General features: G+C 41.7%; 21 non-coding genes across 21 annotated transcripts; all 21 read left to right on the top strand.

Annotated features, from left to right (window-relative positions):
- The first annotated feature begins 72 nt into the window (after positions 1-72).
- TRNAI-UAU (transfer RNA isoleucine (anticodon UAU)) lies at positions 73-165 on the top strand. The gene is given in 2 exon segments: positions 73-110; positions 130-165. It is a non-coding gene; the product is annotated as a tRNA-Ile (tRNA).
- Positions 166-1268: 1103 nt separating this feature from the next.
- On the top strand, positions 1269-1341 carry TRNAR-CCU (transfer RNA arginine (anticodon CCU)). Its single transcript has one exon. It is a non-coding gene; the product is annotated as a tRNA-Arg (tRNA).
- Positions 1342-1620: 279 nt separating this feature from the next.
- TRNAI-UAU (transfer RNA isoleucine (anticodon UAU)) lies at positions 1621-1713 on the top strand. The gene is given in 2 exon segments: positions 1621-1658; positions 1678-1713. It is a non-coding gene; the product is annotated as a tRNA-Ile (tRNA).
- A 1103-nt stretch (positions 1714-2816) lies between these two features.
- TRNAW-CCA (transfer RNA tryptophan (anticodon CCA)) lies at positions 2817-2889 on the top strand. The gene has a single exon. It is a non-coding gene; the product is annotated as a tRNA-Trp (tRNA).
- Positions 2890-3168: 279 nt separating this feature from the next.
- Positions 3169-3261, top strand: TRNAI-UAU (transfer RNA isoleucine (anticodon UAU)). Its single transcript is given in 2 exon segments — positions 3169-3206; positions 3226-3261. It is a non-coding gene; the product is annotated as a tRNA-Ile (tRNA).
- Positions 3262-4364: 1103 nt separating this feature from the next.
- Positions 4365-4437, top strand: TRNAR-CCU (transfer RNA arginine (anticodon CCU)). Its single transcript has one exon. It is a non-coding gene; the product is annotated as a tRNA-Arg (tRNA).
- A 279-nt stretch (positions 4438-4716) lies between these two features.
- Positions 4717-4809, top strand: TRNAI-UAU (transfer RNA isoleucine (anticodon UAU)). Its single transcript is given in 2 exon segments — positions 4717-4754; positions 4774-4809. It is a non-coding gene; the product is annotated as a tRNA-Ile (tRNA).
- Positions 4810-5912: 1103 nt separating this feature from the next.
- On the top strand, positions 5913-5985 carry TRNAR-CCU (transfer RNA arginine (anticodon CCU)). Its single transcript has one exon. It is a non-coding gene; the product is annotated as a tRNA-Arg (tRNA).
- Positions 5986-6271: 286 nt separating this feature from the next.
- TRNAI-UAU (transfer RNA isoleucine (anticodon UAU)) lies at positions 6272-6364 on the top strand. The gene is given in 2 exon segments: positions 6272-6309; positions 6329-6364. It is a non-coding gene; the product is annotated as a tRNA-Ile (tRNA).
- Positions 6365-7467: 1103 nt separating this feature from the next.
- TRNAR-CCU (transfer RNA arginine (anticodon CCU)) lies at positions 7468-7540 on the top strand. The gene has a single exon. It is a non-coding gene; the product is annotated as a tRNA-Arg (tRNA).
- A 279-nt stretch (positions 7541-7819) lies between these two features.
- TRNAI-UAU (transfer RNA isoleucine (anticodon UAU)) lies at positions 7820-7912 on the top strand. The gene is given in 2 exon segments: positions 7820-7857; positions 7877-7912. It is a non-coding gene; the product is annotated as a tRNA-Ile (tRNA).
- Positions 7913-9015: 1103 nt separating this feature from the next.
- Positions 9016-9088, top strand: TRNAR-CCU (transfer RNA arginine (anticodon CCU)). Its single transcript has one exon. It is a non-coding gene; the product is annotated as a tRNA-Arg (tRNA).
- A 279-nt stretch (positions 9089-9367) lies between these two features.
- Positions 9368-9460, top strand: TRNAI-UAU (transfer RNA isoleucine (anticodon UAU)). The gene is given in 2 exon segments: positions 9368-9405; positions 9425-9460. It is a non-coding gene; the product is annotated as a tRNA-Ile (tRNA).
- A 1103-nt stretch (positions 9461-10563) lies between these two features.
- Positions 10564-10636, top strand: TRNAR-CCU (transfer RNA arginine (anticodon CCU)). Its single transcript has one exon. It is a non-coding gene; the product is annotated as a tRNA-Arg (tRNA).
- A 279-nt stretch (positions 10637-10915) lies between these two features.
- TRNAI-UAU (transfer RNA isoleucine (anticodon UAU)) lies at positions 10916-11008 on the top strand. Its single transcript is given in 2 exon segments — positions 10916-10953; positions 10973-11008. It is a non-coding gene; the product is annotated as a tRNA-Ile (tRNA).
- A 1103-nt stretch (positions 11009-12111) lies between these two features.
- On the top strand, positions 12112-12184 carry TRNAR-CCU (transfer RNA arginine (anticodon CCU)). The gene has a single exon. It is a non-coding gene; the product is annotated as a tRNA-Arg (tRNA).
- Positions 12185-12470: 286 nt separating this feature from the next.
- Positions 12471-12563, top strand: TRNAI-UAU (transfer RNA isoleucine (anticodon UAU)). The gene is given in 2 exon segments: positions 12471-12508; positions 12528-12563. It is a non-coding gene; the product is annotated as a tRNA-Ile (tRNA).
- A 1103-nt stretch (positions 12564-13666) lies between these two features.
- Positions 13667-13739, top strand: TRNAR-CCU (transfer RNA arginine (anticodon CCU)). Its single transcript has one exon. It is a non-coding gene; the product is annotated as a tRNA-Arg (tRNA).
- Positions 13740-14018: 279 nt separating this feature from the next.
- TRNAI-UAU (transfer RNA isoleucine (anticodon UAU)) lies at positions 14019-14111 on the top strand. The gene is given in 2 exon segments: positions 14019-14056; positions 14076-14111. It is a non-coding gene; the product is annotated as a tRNA-Ile (tRNA).
- A 1103-nt stretch (positions 14112-15214) lies between these two features.
- On the top strand, positions 15215-15287 carry TRNAR-CCU (transfer RNA arginine (anticodon CCU)). Its single transcript has one exon. It is a non-coding gene; the product is annotated as a tRNA-Arg (tRNA).
- Positions 15288-15566: 279 nt separating this feature from the next.
- Positions 15567-15659, top strand: TRNAI-UAU (transfer RNA isoleucine (anticodon UAU)). Its single transcript is given in 2 exon segments — positions 15567-15604; positions 15624-15659. It is a non-coding gene; the product is annotated as a tRNA-Ile (tRNA).
- Positions 15660-16105: the final 446 nt, after the last annotated feature.

Here is a 16105-nt window from a genome sequence, read left to right on the forward strand (position 1 = left end):
AATCACTTCATCCCGCGGTGCAATCGGTCAGCACACGGTGGAAAACGGACACGCGTGCAGACATCAGTAAGAGCTCCAGTGGCGCAATCGGTCAGCGCACGGTACTTATAAAGCAGTAACTGTTGAGCAATGCCGAGGTTGTGAGTTCGAGCCTCACCTGGAGCACTCCTTTCTTGCCTTCTTGTGCTTTATTTAGACCTCCAGTGGAATAGCAAACTTACTCATGGCCCATGATCTATAAACATAATTGAAGGGGATACATGGAAGAGGTATACCGTTTTTAAGGGTGAGTCCCATCTGTGGTGTTTGCCTTTTCTCTTTCTTAAATAAAAGCCATTGGCATGTTTTAGTTCCAGATTAAAAGTGCTCAACTTGCTTCTTTACTGGATACTTGTCCCAATATATATTAAGAGGTATTTTTAAAGGTTTTGGCCCTCCAATAAGCTTTCCTTCATCTTTATTAGCAGAGTCCTGTAAGTGTGTGATCATAATGAAAAGACAAGGGACCATCTTTCCCTTGTCTACAAAAAGCAAGCACGTGGTTAAGATTTTGTCAGATCTAGAAAGCAAACGGTAGAACACAAACCATTCTCGATCACTCAGTCACAAGTGAATGTTTGATTGCTTTGGAAAAACAACCACTTATAGAAAAAGTCAAGTCCCAGTTGCCTAATGGATAAGGCACTGGCCTCCTAAGCCAGGGATTGTGGCTTTAAAGCCCATCTGTGTTGTTTGCCTTTCCTCTGTCTCAAAGTAAAGCCATTGGCATGTTATGGTTCCAGATTATAAGTGCTCTTCTGGCTTCTTCACTGGGTACTTGTCCCAGCTTCTGAGCCGGCTCCATCACTGTTACGTACTGTTATGTGACGATGCGCTAATCCCTTGGCAGCAGCAACATAACTGTATATGAGATGTCGCCAAGGGTTTAAAGTAAAGCCATTAGCATGTTTTAATTCAAGATTAAAAGTACTCGACTAGGTTCTTCACTGGATACTTGTCCCAATACATATTAAGAGGTATTCAGTTTTTAAAGGGTTTTGTCACTCCATTAAGATTTCCTTCATCTGCATTAGAAATGTCCTGTTAGTGTGCAATTAGAACGACAATACAAGGGAACCTAGTCTTTTCTTAAAAAAACAAGCATGCGGTTAAGATTTTATCCGATTTGGAAAGCAAACGGTACAACACAAACCTTTCTCGCTCACTCGTCACATGTGAATGTTTGCTTGCTTTGGAAAGAAACAACCACGGCGCAGAGCAAATTTACAGCCCCAGTGGCCTAATGGATAAGGCACTGGCCTCCTAAGCCAGGGATTGTGGGTTCAAGTCCCATCTGGGGTGTTTATCTTTCATCTTTCTTAAAGTTAAGCTGTTACTGTTTTAGTTCCTGATTAAAAGTGCTCAACTGGCTTCATCCACTGGACTGATGCTTCTTTATATATTAATAAGAGAGAAGTAAATGACTTATTACTCACAGTATCTTGACTGACCGCTATCTTAAACGCTGTCGTGTTTTTGAAAATTGATGGAAAACAGACACGCTTGAGGAATCACTTCATCCCGCGGTGCAATCGGTCAGCACACGGTGGAAAACGGACACGCGTGCAGACATCAGTAAGAGCTCCAGTGGCGCAATCGGTCAGCGCACGGTACTTATAAAGCAGTAACTGTTGAGCAATGCCGAGGTTGTGAGTTTGAGCCTCACCTGGAGCACTCCTTTCTTGCCTTCTTGTGCTTTATTTAGACCTCCAGTGGAATAGCAAACGTACTCATGGCCCATGATCTATAAACATAATTGAAGGGGATACATGGAAGAGGTATACCGTTTTTAAGGGTGAGACCCATCTGTGGTGTCTGCCTTTTCTCTTTCTTAAATAAAAGCCATTGGCATGTTTTAGTTCCAGATTAAAAGTGCTCAACTTGCTTCTTTACTGGATACTTGTCCCAATATATATTAAGAGGTATTTTTAAAGGTTTTGGCCCTCCAATAAGCTTTCCTTCATCTTTATTAGCAGAGTCCTGTAAGTGTGTGATCATAATGAAAAGACAAGGGACCCTCTTTCCCTTGTCTACAAAAAGCAAGCACGTGGTTAAGATTTTGTCAGATCTAGAAAGCAAACGGTAGAACACAAACCATTCTCGATCACTCAGTCACAAGTGAATGTTTGATTGCTTTGGAAAAACAACCACTTATAGAAAAAGTCAAGTCCCAGTTGCCTAATGGATAAGGCACTGGCCTCCTAAGCCAGGGATTGTGGCTTTAACGCCCATCTGTGTTGTTTGCCTTTCCTCTGTCTCAAAGTAAAGCCATTGGCATGTTATGGTTCCAGATTATAAGTGCTCTTCTGGCTTCTTCACTGGGTACTTGTCCCAGCTTCTGAGACGGCTCCATCACTGTTACGTACTGTTATGTGACGATGCGCTAATACCTTGGCAGCAGCAACATAACTGTATATGAGATGTCGCCAAGGGTTTAAAGTAAAGCCATTAGCATGTTTTAATTCAAGATTAAAAGTGCTCGACTAGGTTCTTCACTGGATACTTGTCCCAATACATATTAAGAGGTATTCAGTTTTTAAAGGGTTTTGTCACTCCATTAAGATTTCCTTCATCTGCATTAGAAATGTCCTGTTAGTGTGCAATTAGAACGACAATACAAGGGAACCTAGTCTTTTCTTAAAAAAACAAGCATGCGGTTAAGATTTTATCCGATTTGGAAAGCAAACGGTACAACACAAACCTTTCTCGCTCACTCGTCACATGTGAATGTTTGCTTGCTTTGGAAAGAAACAACCACGGCGCAGAGCAAATTTACAGCCCCAGTGGCCTAATGGATAAGGCACTGGCCTCCAAAGCCAGGGATTGTGGGTTCAAGTCCCATCTGGGGTGTTTATCTTTCATCTTTCTTAAAGTTAAGCTGTTACTGTTTTAGTTCCTGATTAAAAGTGCTCAACTGGCTTCATCCACTGGACTGATGCTTCTTTATATATTAATAAGAGAGAAGTAAATGACTTATTACTCACAGTATCTTGACTGACCGCTATCTTAAACGCTGTCGTGTTTTTGAAAATTAATGGAAAACAGACACGCTTGAGGAATCACTTCATCCCGCGGTGCAATCGGTCAGCACACGGTGGAAAACGGACACGCGTGCAGACATCAGTAAGAGCTCCAGTGGCGCAATCGGTCAGCGCACGGTACTTATAAAGCAGTAACTGTTGAGCAATGCCGAGGTTGTGAGTTCGAGCCTCACCTGGAGCACTCCTTTCTTGCCTTCTTGTGCTTTATTTAGACCTCCAGTGGAATAGCAAACTTACTCATGGCCCATGATCTATAAACATAATTGAAGGGGATACATGGAAGAGGTATACCGTTTTTAAGGGTGAGTCCCATCTGTGGTGTTTGCCTTTTCTCTTTCTTAAATAAAAGCCATTGGCATGTTTTAGTTCCAGATTAAAAGTGCTCAACTTGCTTCTTTACTGGATACTTGTCCCAATATATATTAAGAGGTATTTTTAAAGGTTTTGGCCCTCCAATAAGCTTTCCTTCATCTTTATTAGCAGAGTCCTGTAAGTGTGTGATCATAATGAAAAGACAAGGGACCCTCTTTCCCTTGTCTACAAAAAGCAAGCACGTGGTTAAGATTTTGTCAGATCTAGAAAGCAAACGGTAGAACACAAACCATTCTCGATCACTCAGTCACAAGTGAATGTTTGATTGCTTTGGAAAAACAACCACTTATAGAAAAAGTCAAGTCCCAGTTGCCTAATGGATAAGGCACTGGCCTCCTAAGCCAGGGATTGTGGCTTTAACGCCCATCTGTGTTGTTTGCCTTTCCTCTGTCTCAAAGTAAAGCCATTGGCATGTTATGGTTCCAGATTATAAGTGCTCTTCTGGCTTCTTCACTGGGTACTTGTCCCAGCTTCTGAGACGGCTCCATCACTGTTACGTACTGTTATGTGACGATGCGCTAATACCTTGGCAGCAGCAACATAACTGTATATGAGATGTCGCCAAGGGTTTAAAGTAAAGCCATTAGCATGTTTTAATTCAAGATTAAAAGTGCTCGACTAGGTTCTTCACTGGATACTTGTCCCAATACATATTAAGAGGTATTCAGTTTTTAAAGGGTTTTGTCACTCCATTAAGATTTCCTTCATCTGCATTAGAAATGTCCTGTTAGTGTGCAATTAGAACGACAATACAAGGGAACCTAGTCTTTTCTTAAAAAAACAAGCATGCGGTTAAGATTTTATCCGATTTGGAAAGCAAACGGTACAACACAAACCTTTCTCGCTCACTCGTCACATGTGAATGTTTGCTTGCTTTGGAAAGAAACAACCATGGCGCAGAGCAAATTCACAGCCCCAGTGGCCTAATGGATAAGGCACTGGCCTCCTAAGCCAGGGATTGTGGGTTCAAGTCCCATCTGGGGTGTTTATCTTTCATCTTTCTTAAAGTTGAGCTGTTGCTGTTTTAGTTCCTGATTAAAAGTGCTCAACTGGCTTCATCCACTGGACTGATGCTTCTTTATATATTAATAAGAGAGAAGTAAATGACTTATTACTCACAGTATCTTGACTGACCGCTATCTTAAACGCTGTCGTGTTTTTGAAAATTGATGGAAAACAGACACGCTTGAGGAATCACTTCATCCCGCGGTGCAATCGGTCAGCACACGGTGGAAAACGGACACGCGTGCAGACTTCAGTAAGAGCTCCAGTGGCGCAATCGGTCAGCGCATGGTACTTATAAAGCAGTAACTGTTGAGCAATGCCGAGGTTGTGAGTTCGAGCCTCACCTGGAGCACTCCTTTCTTGCCTTCTTGTGCTTTATTTAGACCTCCAGTGGAATAGCAAACTTACTCATGGCCCATGATCTATAAACATAATTGAAGGGGATACATGGAAGAGGTATACCGTTTTTAAGGGTGAGTCCCATCTGTGGTGTTTGCCTTTTCTCTTTCTTAAATAAAAGCCATTGGCATGTTTTAGTTCCAGATTAAAAGTGCTCAACTTGCTTCTTTACTGGATACTTGTCCCAATATATATTAAGAGGTATTTTTAAAGGTTTTGGCCCTCCAATAAGCTTTCCTTCATCTTTATTAGCAGAGTCCTGTAAGTGTGTGATCATAATGAAAAGACAAGGGACCCTCTTTCCCTTGTCTACAAAAAGCAAGCACGTGGTTAAGATTTTGTCAGATCTAGAAAGCAAACGGTAGAACACAAACCATTCTCGATCACTCAGTCACAAGTGAATGTTTGATTGCTTTGGAAAAACAACCACTTATAGAAAAAGTCAAGTCCCAGTTGCCTAATGGATAAGGCACTGGCCTCCTAAGCCAGGGATTGTGGCTTTAACGCCCATCTGTGTTGTTTGCCTTTCCTCTGTCTCAAAGTAAAGCCATTGGCATGTTATGGTTCCAGATTATAAGTGCTCTTCTGGCTTCTTCACTGGGTACTTGTCCCAGCTTCTTAGACGGCTCCATCACTGTTACGTACTGTTATGTGACGATGCGCTAATACCTTGGCAGCAGCAACATAACTGTATATGAGATGTCGCCAAGGGTTTAAAGTAAAGCCATTAGCATGTTTTAATTCAAGATTAAAAGTGCTCGACTAGGTTCTTCACTGGATACTTGTCCCAATACATATTAAGAGGTATTCAGTTTTTAAAGGGTTTTGTCACTCCATTAAGATTTCCTTCATCTGCATTAGAAATGTCCTGTTAGTGTGCAATTAGAACGACAATACAAGGGAACCTAGTCTTTTCTTAAAAAAACAAGCATGCGGTTAAGATTTTATCCGATTTGGAAAGCAAACGGTACAACACAAACCTTTCTCGCTCACTCGTCACATGTGAATGTTTGCTTGCTTTGGAAAGAAACAACCACGGCGCAGAGCAAATTTACAGCCCCAGTGGCCTAATGGATAAGGCACTGGCCTCCTAAGCCAGGGATTGTGGGTTCAAGTCCCATCTGGGGTGTTTATCTTTCATCTTTCATCTTTCTTAAAGTTGAGCTGTTGCTGTTTTAGTTCCTGATTAAAAGTGCTCAACTGGCTTCATCCACTGGACTGATGCTTCTTTATATATTAATAAGAGAGAAGTAAATGACTTATTACTCACAGTATCTTGACTGACCGCTATCTTAAACGCTGTCGTGTTTTTGAAAATTAATGGAAAACAGACACGCTTGAGGAATCACTTCATCCCGCGGTGCAATCGGTCAGCACACGGTGGAAAACGGACACGCGTGCAGACATCAGTAAGAGCTCCAGTGGCGCAATCGGTCAGCGCACGGTACTTATAAAGCAGTAACTGTTGAGCAATGCCGAGGTTGTGAGTTCGAGCCTCACCTGGAGCACTCCTTTCTTGCCTTCTTGTGCTTTATTTAGACCTCCAGTGGAATAGCAAACTTACTCATGGCCCATGATCTATAAACATAATTGAAGGGGATACATGGAAGAGGTATACCGTTTTTAAGGGTGAGTCCCATCTGTGGTGTTTGCCTTTTCTCTTTCTTAAATAAAAGCCATTGGCATGTTTTAGTTCCAGATTAAAAGTGCTCAACTTGCTTCTTTACTGGATACTTGTCCCAATATATATTAAGAGGTATTTTTAAAGGTTTTGGCCCTCCAATAAGCTTTCCTTCATCTTTATTAGCAGAGTCCTGTAAGTGTGTGATCATAATGAAAAGACAAGGGACCATCTTTCCCTTGTCTACAAAAAGCAAGCACGTGGTTAAGATTTTGTCAGATCTAGAAAGCAAACGGTAGAACACAAACCATTCTCGATCACTCAGTCACAAGTGAATGTTTGATTGCTTTGGAAAAACAACCACTTATAGAAAAAGTCAAGTCCCAGTTGCCTAATGGATAAGGCATTGGCCTCCTAAGCCAGGGATTGTGGCTTTAAAGCCCATCTGTGTTGTTTGCCTTTCCTCTGTCTCAAAGTAAAGCCATTGGCATGTTATGGTTCCAGATTATAAGTGCTCTTCTGGCTTCTTCACTGGGTACTTGTCCCAGCTTCTGAGCCGGCTCCATCACTGTTACGTACTGTTATGTGACGATGCGCTAATCCCTTGGCAGCAGCAACATAACTGTATATGAGATGTCGCCAAGGGTTTAAAGTAAAGCCATTAGCATGTTTTAATTCAAGATTAAAAGTACTCGACTAGGTTCTTCACTGGATACTTGTCCCAATACATATTAAGAGGTATTCAGTTTTTAAAGGGTTTTGTCACTCCATTAAGATTTCCTTCATCTGCATTAGAAATGTCCTGTTAGTGTGCAATTAGAACGACAATACAAGGGAACCTAGTCTTTTCTTAAAAAAACAAGCATGCGGTTAAGATTTTATCCGATTTGGAAAGCAAACGGTACAACACAAACCTTTCTCGCTCACTCGTCACATGTGAATGTTTGCTTGCTTTGGAAAGAAACAACCACGGCGCAGAGCAAATTTACAGCCCCAGTGGCCTAATGGATAAGGCACTGGCCTCCTAAGCCAGGGATTGTGGGTTCAAGTCCCATCTGGGGTGTTTATCTTTCATCTTTCTTAAAGTTAAGCTGTTACTGTTTTAGTTCCTGATTAAAAGTGCTCAACTGGCTTCATCCACTGGACTGATGCTTCTTTATATATTAATAAGAGAGAAGTAAATGACTTATTACTCACAGTATCTTGACTGACCGCTATCTTAAACGCTGTCGTGTTTTTGAAAATTAATGGAAAACAGACACGCTTGAGGAATCACTTCATCCCGCGGTGCAATCGGTCAGCACACGGTGGAAAACGGACACGCGTGCAGACATCAGTAAGAGCTCCAGTGGCGCAATCGGTCAGCGCACGGTACTTATAAAGCAGTAACTGTTGAGCAATGCCGAGGTTGTGAGTTCGAGCCTCCCCTGGAGCACTCCTTTCTTGCCTTCTTGTGCTTTATTTAGACCTCCAGTGGAATAGCAAACTTACTCATGGCCCATGATCTATAAACATAATTGAAGGGGATACATGGAAGAGGTATACCGTTTTTAAGGGTGAGTCCCATCTGTGGTGTTTGCCTTTTCTCTTTCTTAAATAAAAGCCATTGGCATGTTTTAGTTCCAGATTAAAAGTGCTCAACTTGCTTCTTTACTGGATACTTGTCCCAATATATATTAAGAGGTATTTTTAAAGGTTTTGGCCCTCCAATAAGCTTTCCTTCATCTTTATTAGCAGAGTCCTGTAAGTGTGTGATCATAATGAAAAGACAAGGGACCATCTTTCCCTTGTCTACAAAAAGCAAGCACGTGGTTAAGATTTTGTCAGATCTAGAAAGCAAACGGTAGAACACAAACCATTCTCGATCACTCAGTCACAAGTGAATGTTTGATTGCTTTGGAAAAACAACCACTTATAGAAAAAGTCAAGTCCCAGTTGCCTAATGGATAAGGCACTGGCCTCCTAAGCCAGGGATTGTGGCTTTAAAGCCCATCTGTGTTGTTTGCCTTTCCTCTGTCTCAAAGTAAAGCCATTGGCATGTTATGGTTCCAGATTATAAGTGCTCTTCTGGCTTCTTCACTGGGTACTTGTCCCAGCTTCTGAGCCGGCTCCATCACTGTTACGTACTGTTATGTGACGATGCGCTAATCCCTTGGCAGCAGCAACATAACTGTATATGAGATGTCGCCAAGGGTTTAAAGTAAAGCCATTAGCATGTTTTAATTCAAGATTAAAAGTACTCGACTAGGTTCTTCACTGGATACTTGTCCCAATACATATTAAGAGGTATTCAGTTTTTAAAGGGTTTTGTCACTCCATTAAGATTTCCTTCATCTGCATTAGAAATGTCCTGTTAGTGTGCAATTAGAACGACAATACAAGGGAACCTAGTCTTTTCTTAAAAAAACAAGCATGCGGTTAAGATTTTATCCGATTTGGAAAGCAAACGGTACAACACAAACCTTTCTCGCTCACTCGTCACATGTGAATGTTTGCTTGCTTTGGAAAGAAACAACCACGGCGCAGAGCAAATTTACAGCCCCAGTGGCCTAATGGATAAGGCACTGGCCTCCTAAGCCAGGGATTGTGGGTTCAAGTCCCATCTGGGGTGTTTATCTTTCATCTTTCTTAAAGTTAAGCTGTTACTGTTTTAGTTCCTGATTAAAAGTGCTCAACTGGCTTCATCCACTGGACTGATGCTTCTTTATATATTAATAAGAGAGAAGTAAATGACTTATTACTCACAGTATCTTGACTGACCGCTATCTTAAACGCTGTCGTGTTTTTGAAAATTGATGGAAAACAGACACGCTTGAGGAATCACTTCATCCCGCGGTGCAATCGGTCAGCACACGGTGGAAAACGGACACGCGTGCAGACATCAGTAAGAGCTCCAGTGGCGCAATCGGTCAGCGCACGGTACTTATAAAGCAGTAACTGTTGAGCAATGCCGAGGTTGTGAGTTTGAGCCTCACCTGGAGCACTCCTTTCTTGCCTTCTTGTGCTTTATTTAGACCTCCAGTGGAATAGCAAACGTACTCATGGCCCATGATCTATAAACATAATTGAAGGGGATACATGGAAGAGGTATACCGTTTTTAAGGGTGAGACCCATCTGTGGTGTCTGCCTTTTCTCTTTCTTAAATAAAAGCCATTGGCATGTTTTAGTTCCAGATTAAAAGTGCTCAACTTGCTTCTTTACTGGATACTTGTCCCAATATATATTAAGAGGTATTTTTAAAGGTTTTGGCCCTCCAATAAGCTTTCCTTCATCTTTATTAGCAGAGTCCTGTAAGTGTGTGATCATAATGAAAAGACAAGGGACCCTCTTTCCCTTGTCTACAAAAAGCAAGCACGTGGTTAAGATTTTGTCAGATCTAGAAAGCAAACGGTAGAACACAAACCATTCTCGATCACTCAGTCACAAGTGAATGTTTGATTGCTTTGGAAAAACAACCACTTATAGAAAAAGTCAAGTCCCAGTTGCCTAATGGATAAGGCACTGGCCTCCTAAGCCAGGGATTGTGGCTTTAACGCCCATCTGTGTTGTTTGCCTTTCCTCTGTCTCAAAGTAAAGCCATTGGCATGTTATGGTTCCAGATTATAAGTGCTCTTCTGGCTTCTTCACTGGGTACTTGTCCCAGCTTCTGAGACGGCTCCATCACTGTTACGTACTGTTATGTGACGATGCGCTAATACCTTGGCAGCAGCAACATAACTGTATATGAGATGTCGCCAAGGGTTTAAAGTAAAGCCATTAGCATGTTTTAATTCAAGATTAAAAGTGCTCGACTAGGTTCTTCACTGGATACTTGTCCCAATACATATTAAGAGGTATTCAGTTTTTAAAGGGTTTTGTCACTCCATTAAGATTTCCTTCATCTGCATTAGAAATGTCCTGTTAGTGTGCAATTAGAACGACAATACAAGGGAACCTAGTCTTTTCTTAAAAAAACAAGCATGCGGTTAAGATTTTATCCGATTTGGAAAGCAAACGGTACAACACAAACCTTTCTCGCTCACTCGTCACATGTGAATGTTTGCTTGCTTTGGAAAGAAACAACCATGGCGCAGAGCAAATTCACAGCCCCAGTGGCCTAATGGATAAGGCACTGGCCTCCTAAGCCAGGGATTGTGGGTTCAAGTCCCATCTGGGGTGTTTATCTTTCATCTTTCTTAAAGTTGAGCTGTTGCTGTTTTAGTTCCTGATTAAAAGTGCTCAACTGGCTTCATCCACTGGACTGATGCTTCTTTATATATTAATAAGAGAGAAGTAAATGACTTATTACTCACAGTATCTTGACTGACCGCTATCTTAAACGCTGTCGTGTTTTTGAAAATTGATGGAAAACAGACACGCTTGAGGAATCACTTCATCCCGCGGTGCAATCGGTCAGCACACGGTGGAAAACGGACACGCGTGCAGACTTCAGTAAGAGCTCCAGTGGCGCAATCGGTCAGCGCATGGTACTTATAAAGCAGTAACTGTTGAGCAATGCCGAGGTTGTGAGTTCGAGCCTCACCTGGAGCACTCCTTTCTTGCCTTCTTGTGCTTTATTTAGACCTCCAGTGGAATAGCAAACTTACTCATGGCCCATGATCTATAAACATAATTGAAGGGGATACATGGAAGAGGTATACCGTTTTTAAGGGTGAGTCCCATCTGTGGTGTTTGCCTTTTCTCTTTCTTAAATAAAAGCCATTGGCATGTTTTAGTTCCAGATTAAAAGTGCTCAACTTGCTTCTTTACTGGATACTTGTCCCAATATATATTAAGAGGTATTTTTAAAGGTTTTGGCCCTCCAATAAGCTTTCCTTCATCTTTATTAGCAGAGTCCTGTAAGTGTGTGATCATAATGAAAAGACAAGGGACCCTCTTTCCCTTGTCTACAAAAAGCAAGCACGTGGTTAAGATTTTGTCAGATCTAGAAAGCAAACGGTAGAACACAAACCATTCTCGATCACTCAGTCACAAGTGAATGTTTGATTGCTTTGGAAAAACAACCACTTATAGAAAAAGTCAAGTCCCAGTTGCCTAATGGATAAGGCACTGGCCTCCTAAGCCAGGGATTGTGGCTTTAACGCCCATCTGTGTTGTTTGCCTTTCCTCTGTCTCAAAGTAAAGCCATTGGCATGTTATGGTTCCAGATTATAAGTGCTCTTCTGGCTTCTTCACTGGGTACTTGTCCCAGCTTCTTAGACGGCTCCATCACTGTTACGTACTGTTATGTGACGATGCGCTAATACCTTGGCAGCAGCAACATAACTGTATATGAGATGTCGCCAAGGGTTTAAAGTAAAGCCATTAGCATGTTTTAATTCAAGATTAAAAGTGCTCGACTAGGTTCTTCACTGGATACTTGTCCCAATACATATTAAGAGGTATTCAGTTTTTAAAGGGTTTTGTCACTCCATTAAGATTTCCTTCATCTGCATTAGAAATGTCCTGTTAGTGTGCAATTAGAACGACAATACAAGGGAACCTAGTCTTTTCTTAAAAAAACAAGCATGCGGTTAAGATTTTATCCGATTTGGAAAGCAAACGGTACAACACAAACCTTTCTCGCTCACTCGTCACATGTGAATGTTTGCTTGCTTTGGAAAGAAACAACCACGGCGCAGAGCAAATTTACAGCCCCAGTGGCCTAATGGATAAGGCACTGGCCTCCTAAGCCAGGGATTGTGGGTTCAAGTCCCATCTGGGGTGTTTATCTTTCATCTTTCATCTTTCTTAAAGTTGAGCTGTTGCTGTTTTAGTTCCTGATTAAAAGTGCTCAACTGGCTTCATCCACTGGACTGATGCTTCTTTATATATTAATAAGAGAGAAGTAAATGACTTATTACTCACAGTATCTTGACTGACCGCTATCTTAAACGCTGTCGTGTTTTTGAAAATTAATGGAAAACAGACACGCTTGAGGAATCACTTCATCCCGCGGTGCAATCGGTCAGCACACGGTGGAAAACGGACACGCGTGCAGACATCAGTAAGAGCTCCAGTGGCGCAATCGGTCAGCGCACGGTACTTATAAAGCAGTAACTGTTGAGCAATGCCGAGGTTGTGAGTTCGAGCCTCACCTGGAGCACTCCTTTCTTGCCTTCTTGTGCTTTATTTAGACCTCCAGTGGAATAGCAAACTTACTCATGGCCCATGATCTATAAACATAATTGAAGGGGATACATGGAAGAGGTATACCGTTTTTAAGGGTGAGTCCCATCTGTGGTGTTTGCCTTTTCTCTTTCTTAAATAAAAGCCATTGGCATGTTTTAGTTCCAGATTAAAAGTGCTCAACTTGCTTCTTTACTGGATACTTGTCCCAATATATATTAAGAGGTATTTTTAAAGGTTTTGGCCCTCCAATAAGCTTTCCTTCATCTTTATTAGCAGAGTCCTGTAAGTGTGTGATCATAATGAAAAGACAAGGGACCATCTTTCCCTTGTCTACAAAAAGCAAGCACGTGGTTAAGATTTTGTCAGATCTAGAAAGCAAACGGTAGAACACAAACCATTCTCGATCACTCAGTCACAAGTGAATGTTTGATTGCTTTGGAAAAACAACCACTTATAGAAAAAGTCAAGTCCCAGTTGCCTAATGGATAAGGCATTGGCCTCCTAAGCCAGGGATTGTGGCTTTAAAGCCCATCTGTGTTGTTTGCCTTTCCTCTGTCTCAAAGTAAAGCCATTGGCATGTTATGGTTCCAGATTATAAGTGCTCTTCTGGCTTCTTCACTGGGTACTTGTCCCAGCTTCTGAGCCGGCTCCATCACTGTTACGTACTGTTATGTGACGATGCGCTAATCCCTTGGCAGCAGCAACATAACTGTATATGAGATGTCGCCAAGGGTTTAAAGTAAAGCCATTAGCATGTTTTAATTCAAGATTAAAAGTACTCGACTAGGTTCTTCACTGGATACTTGTCCCAATACATATTAAGAGGTATTCAGTTTTTAAAGGGTTTTGTCACTCCATTAAGATTTCCTTCATCTGCATTAGAAATGTCCTGTTAGTGTGCAATTAGAACGACAATACAAGGGAACCTAGTCTTTTCTTAAAAAAACAAGCATGCGGTTAAGATTTTATCCGATTTGGAAAGCAAACGGTACAACACAAACCTTTCTCGCTCACTCGTCACATGTGAATGTTTGCTTGCTTTGGAAAGAAACAACCACGGCGCAGAGCAAATTTACAGCCCCAGTGGCCTAATGGATAAGGCACTGGCCTCCTAAGCCAGGGATTGTGGGTTCAAGTCCCATCTGGGGTGTTTATCTTTCATCTTTCTTAAAGTTAAGCTGTTACTGTTTTAGTTCCTGATTAAAAGTGCTCAACTGGCTTCATCCACTGGACTGATGCTTCTTTATATATTAATAAGAGAGAAGTAAATGACTTATTACTCACAGTATCTTGACTGACCGCTATCTTAAACGCTGTCGTGTTTTTGAAAATTAATGGAAAACAGACACGCTTGAGGAATCACTTCATCCCGCGGTGCAATCGGTCAGCACACGGTGGAAAACGGACACGCGTGCAGACATCAGTAAGAGCTCCAGTGGCGCAATCGGTCAGCGCACGGTACTTATAAAGCAGTAACTGTTGAGCAATGCCGAGGTTGTGAGTTCGAGCCTCCCCTGGAGCACTCCTTTCTTGCCTTCTTGTGCTTTATTTAGACCTCCAGTGGAATAGCAAACTTACTCATGGCCCATGATCTATAAACATAATTGAAGGGGATACATGGAAGAGGTATACCGTTTTTAAGGGTGAGTCCCATCTGTGGTGTTTGCCTTTTCTCTTTCTTAAATAAAAGCCATTGGCATGTTTTAGTTCCAGATTAAAAGTGCTCAACTTGCTTCTTTACTGGATACTTGTCCCAATATATATTAAGAGGTATTTTTAAAGGTTTTGGCCCTCCAATAAGCTTTCCTTCATCTTTATTAGCAGAGTCCTGTAAGTGTGTGATCATAATGAAAAGACAAGGGACCATCTTTCCCTTGTCTACAAAAAGCAAGCACGTGGTTAAGATTTTGTCAGATCTAGAAAGCAAACGGTAGAACACAAACCATTCTCGATCACTCAGTCACAAGTGAATGTTTGATTGCTTTGGAAAAACAACCACTTATAGAAAAAGTCAAGTCCCAGTTGCCTAATGGATAAGGCACTGGCCTCCTAAGCCAGGGATTGTGGCTTTAAAGCCCATCTGTGTTGTTTGCCTTTCCTCTGTCTCAAAGTAAAGCCATTGGCATGTTATGGTTCCAGATTATAAGTGCTCTTCTGGCTTCTTCACTGGGTACTTGTCCCAGCTTCTGAGCCGGCTCCATCACTGTTACGTACTGTTATGTGACGATGCGCTAATCCCTTGGCAGCAGCAACATAACTGTATATGAGATGTCGCCAAGGGTTTAAAGTAAAGCCATTAGCATGTTTTAATTCAAGATTAAAAGTACTCGACTAGGTTCTTCACTGGATACTTGTCCCAATACATATTAAGAGGTATTCAGTTTTTAAAGGGTTTTGTCACTCCATTAAGATTTCCTTCATCTGCATTAGAAATGTCCTGTTAGTGTGCAATTAGAACGACAATACAAGGGAACCTAGTCTTTTCTTAAAAAAACAAGCATGCGGTTAAGATTTTATCCGATTTGGAAAGCAAACGGTACAACACAAACCTTTCTCGCTCACTCGTCACATGTGAATGTTTGCTTGCTTTGGAAAGAAACAACCACGGCGCAGAGCAAATTTACAGCCCCAGTGGCCTAATGGATAAGGCACTGGCCTCCTAAGCCAGGGATTGTGGGTTCAAGTCCCATCTGGGGTGTTTATCTTTCATCTTTCTTAAAGTTAAGCTGTTACTGTTTTAGTTCCTGATTAAAAGTGCTCAACTGGCTTCATCCACTGGACTGATGCTTCTTTATATATTAATAAGAGAGAAGTAAATGACTTATTACTCACAGTATCTTGACTGACCGCTATCTTAAACGCTGTCGTGTTTTTGAAAATTGATGGAAAACAGACACGCTTGAGGAATCACTTCATCCCGCGGTGCAATCGGTCAGCACACGGTGGAAAACGGACACGCGTGCAGACATCAGTAAGAGCTCCAGTGGCGCAATCGGTCAGCGCACGGTACTTATAAAGCAGTAACTGTTGAGCAATGCCGAGGTTGTGAGTTCGAGCCTCACCTGGAGCACTCCTTTCTTGCCTTCTTGTGCTTTATTTAGACCTCCAGTGGAATAGCAAACTTACTCATGGCCCATGATCTATAAACATAATTGAAGGGGATACATGGAAGAGGTATACCGTTTTTAAGGGTGAGTCCCATCTGTGGTGTTTGCTTTTTCTCTTTCTTAAATAAAAGCCAAGTGAGCAAAGTGGGCAAAGTGAGAACCGAGATTGAAGAAATAAAAAAGAGGAAATGGCACCGCGATCAATCAGATTATCAAACTGGTCGCGTGTATACTTGGGATAACACCTTCGATTATAAAAAATATATCATCTAGACGTGATAAACAACCACGGGATCAAGTGTTCAATAGAGACACACGTACACAGGGACCGGTCCGGTAAAACGCACAAAGAAGTGAACAGGAAGATTTTTTAGAGTCTAATATACTGGACACTACAAAAGGAAAATTA

Source organism: Rhinoderma darwinii, chromosome 3 (genome assembly GCF_050947455.1).
Source record: "Rhinoderma darwinii isolate aRhiDar2 chromosome 3, aRhiDar2.hap1, whole genome shotgun sequence".
Taxonomy (NCBI): Eukaryota; Metazoa; Chordata; class Amphibia; order Anura; family Rhinodermatidae; genus Rhinoderma; species Rhinoderma darwinii.